Source organism: Diabrotica virgifera, chromosome 8 (assembly GCF_917563875.1).
Source record: "Diabrotica virgifera virgifera chromosome 8, PGI_DIABVI_V3a".
In the NCBI taxonomy this organism is placed as follows: domain Eukaryota; kingdom Metazoa; phylum Arthropoda; class Insecta; order Coleoptera; family Chrysomelidae; genus Diabrotica; species Diabrotica virgifera.
In genome coordinates, this window is record NC_065450.1 from 74,776,367 (window position 1) to 74,781,054 (window position 4,688).

Consider the following 4,688-nt stretch of genomic DNA (forward strand, 5'->3'; position numbering starts at 1 on the left):
AATTATTACATACAATATAATACATCCTGTGATAATACCTTTGTGTTTGCTATTTATCGTGCAAGTTCAGTCGTGCATTAATGAAGTTCCTATAATAAAGTATCTATATATTCTAATAAAGTTGTTATAGTAAAGAAAAATAAAAAACGTCTCTGGTGTAATATTTTAATGTATAAGTTTTAGTATTAAAGGAACTATTTCCTATAAAGCCTTTTTGCTATGTATTCACAAAATTATAGATACTAGATTGCTTTGTGAAAAATGGGCTAAAAATGTACATAAGACGTACATTGAATGTGCATAAGGCGTACACTGAAAGCTCCAACAACGTACACTGTACGTTTGTTGCGGACGTTCTATGGACGTCCAATTTTGTGAACTCTGGACGTTCGTTGGACGTCCATCGGATGTCCCTTAGCGGGACGTCCATTGGACGTTCCAATGTACACAGATGTACGTCCATTGCACGTTTCAATGTACACAGATGTACGTCCATTGGATGTCCATAAAACGTACTTCTGCTATCTGGGATTGTACATTGGAGACCACGCAAACGCAAACACAGTCGTAGTAGAGCAAGACCACAAAACGATGGCTAGAAGACATCAAAGCAAAAGTTGTGGAGAAACTAGCACCAAATAGCACAAAACAAAAAATAGGTGAGAACTCATGCGGAGGCCTTTGTCCAGGAGTGGATACAAACAGGCTGAAGAAGAAGCGGGCAGGTGATGAATGTATGTTGTAGATTCTCCCATAGTCCGCTATTTATCGGCCTGTGATTCTCCATTCCAATCTATAGAGAATTTTCTGTCTCTGTATTGGATAAATTTATAAGAGAGGTAGTTTGCATATACCAAAAGAAAATATCATATGTTTAATTTTTCTCAATGCAAATCACTGTTTACCCGACTTAAAAGTGAGAGAATATTATTAGTCAATATCGATCATATGGGCACAGCGAGAGATTGATTAGTATACAGGGTGTTTCATCAATAATTGTAAATATTTTTACTGTACATTCTTGGGCTCGAAATATGTATTAAGATTTAATCCAAATCACTTAAATAAAATGTGGATCCTTACTGAGTTACAGGGTGTTTTATATAAAAATTGAAAAATTGAAAAATAAAATAAAAACATAAATCAGTTAGGAGCCATATTTTATTTGAGTGATTTGATTAAATCTTAATATTTTGAGGTATAGAATCTACAACACAGAGATTGGACATTCTTAATGAAACGTTCTTTATATGGATTACTAATTTTTTACATTAAGGGCAAAAAAAAAATAAAAAATCACAAGAAATATCTCCTATTCTGTCTGTTGATTGATATATGTCTGTCACACTGATTTTAATAGAATCACTGCACTTGAAAGATATTTTGCCATTTTCTCAGTTTTGTGCCTAAGAGGAAACAGTAGCGATCAACAGGTAGCAAAAACGCTTTCCAAGATTGCGGCTATAATTTTGAATATTCTTTTGAGATATTTGGCACACGTATTCGTAATATAATAAAGAATGGCGGTACAGAGCCCAATTTGAAAAATATATTAATATGTGGAAATTACTCTGTCATTAAATACAATATTAAAAAAACAAGCCTGTACCGCCATTAAGAAGAACAAAAAAATACACTTTCTTCAAATAAACTTTTTTATCCGATGCCTAGATTTTGTGTCATTTTGGAACTACCAATGAAATAAAAAATTTTAGTAGTTCCAAAATGACACAAAATCTAGGCATCGGATAAAAAAGTTTATTTTAAGAAAGTGTATTTTTTTGTTCTTCTTAATGGCGGTACAGGCTCGTTTTTTTAATATTGTATTTAATTACAGAGTAATTTCCACATATTAGTATATTTTTCAAATTAGGCTTTGTACCGCCATTCTTTATTATATTACGAATACGTGTGCCAAATATCTCGAAAAAATATTCAAAATTACAGCCGCAATCTTGGAACGCGTTTTTGCTACCTGTTGATCGCTACTGTTTCCTCTTAATACCAAATTGTAAAACCAATACTTAAATAAAATAAAAACTTTTTGGATACTTGTTATATAAATTTATTCAAAAAACTCTCACGGAATTTAAACTACTCTACTTACATACTACACTTCCATGCAGAGGGAATGCAAAGTAGAAAAGTTCTTGCATGTAAAATGTTTAAAGAGATTTGCAAACGTCTTTAAATAAAAATCACTTGAATTTAAATCTGTGCACATCTCAGTTTAAAAACATTCTGCGCTATCTTCCGACATTCAATAGTCTTCTCTCTCGTATTTGCGACTGGATTCCTTCAGTCCAGGTCATGTTATAGATATATTATAATTTATCAAAATGTGATATATATTGGAGAGATCCTTAATATCAGTCTTATTATTGGTGCATTTTGGTATTCATTTTTGTAACTCATCTCAAATATACATACATCTTTTGCTATAATTATGTTCTTTTTCCAAAATCTATATATTTTAATAATCAAAACCATGGTTAGTTTGTGGTGTTTACTTTGTTTGTTTGTACACAATGTTTGTGCTCAACAACCCTTCTTTGTAGGTATTGGTGTGTTTGCCCCATGTATGTTGAATTGCAGTATGTATTTACAATTTACTTACTTTGTAAACAACATCTGACTGCTAAGCTTTGGGACTTTGGGTTTAAATTTTGAGAAAAATATTTTACGGATATTTTAGATGATTTATGTCCAACATTGATGTCATATTTTGTCAACATTTTCGACATTTTGTTCGTAGAATCCATTAATGTAGGGTAAAGATACAGTCGGAAAAATTAAAGAATACCCATGAACGAACATATAAAACACGCTGTATTTTCCTGTCACCGTGTCACAAAGAAAATTGTCCAGTGCAAGTACATGTAACAATAATTATTACATGTACTTGCGCTGGCCAATTTTTTGTGTGACACGGTGACAGGAAAATACAGCGTGTTTTATATGTTCGTTCATGGGTATTCTTTCATTTTTCCTACTGTATGTAGTGTTTATTAGAAGTAGTAGAAGTGTAGTAGTAGTGTAGTACAGTAAAACCTGTCAGTAACGACCCCAGAAACCCAGTGGCCTCCAGAAGTACTGCCTCATCTTTACCATCCGGCAGTTTATATGGGAGATTTTAATAGCCATCATACGATGTGGAAATATCACAGCAATGAGCAGAACGGCGAAGCACTTGTAGAGTGGGCAGAAGAAAACAACCTTAGTCTAATATTTAATGCAAAAGACAGGGGAACATTTAGATCCGCAGCGTGGAGAAAGGAATACAACCCAGACCTCTGTTTCTCAACCCAAAACTCTCAAAATTAACCTGTCAATGTTACAAGAAAAGTCCTGAAGAATTTCTCACACAGCCAACATCATCCAATAATATATGAAGTAGGCATCCAGGTCCCGATAGTCCGATCCACTCCCAGACCAAGATTGAATTTTCAGAAGGCAGACTGTCAAAAATTCTCTACTGAACTTGATAAAACTATAAGACGGGTTCCAGCCATACCGGAAAGCTACGATAGATTTGTAGGTGCAGTGATATACCAAGAGGTTACCGCAAAGAGTATATCCCAGGCTGGAATAATGAATGTGAAGAACTCTACAATGACTATATAGAGAATGGTGACCCAGATGTAGCTAATGACCTACTGCAAACATTAAATGAAGCCCGGAGAGATAAATGGATAAAAACCACGGAGAAAATGGACTTTAACAGATCGATCAAACAATCTTGGAGCCTACTTAGAAAGCTAGGGGGAAGTGCTCCGCTCGTTTGAAAACCCCACTTTTTGTCCCCCGACCAAATCACTAGCAGAATAGTGACCCTATCTAGGGCTCCACGTGAAAAAGAACATACAAAATATATAAAAAAGGAACTCAACAATTTACGTCAAACAGCTGGACATAACCTAAGGTTCTTCCACGAATTCACCAACGAAGAAATAACATCAGCCCTCCGAGACATGAAAACTGGCAAGGCGCCTGGTTTTGATGGGATACATCCTGAGTTCCTACTACAATGCGGTCAAAGGACAAGAAAATTGTTGGCTGCGTTCTATTCACTGATCCTTAGAACTGGAAACATACCAAAAGCTTTTAAAAAGAGGAAAATAATTGTTGTATTAAAACCCAATAAAACCCACGATAAAGTTGAAAGTTATCGTCCTATAGCACTTCTCAGTTGCTGCTATAAACTGCTGGAACGACTTATCCTAAACCGAATAGGCCCACAAATTCTTGAACATATCCCACTCGAACAAGCAGGTTTCATACCTAATCGAAACTGCGCAGATCAGGTTCTAAGTCTATTTTGTCTATGTTCGTTTTTATATAGGCTTATGTTTGTATTTTTGAATTATGTACTTACGTTTTTTTACAATTATTATTGAATTTATTCCATGTATTGAGCCATACGCTAAATAAATAACCTAGTCTCTCTAGGTTTGCTTTTGTTATCGTCCACGTTTCGCTTCCATACATCACAAGGGGTCGTATGATTGTTTTAAATACTTGTATCTTTGTACGTCTTAAGGCATAAAGGTATAAGGGCATAAATTAAATCGCATAATTATAAATGTTCCCTATATAAGTAAAGATTTTTTTCTCTATTTATAGGTAATTACTTTTAATCATAGTGGTAATTGCATTATAAGCTGTTAAATAAAGTAAAGTAAATATTA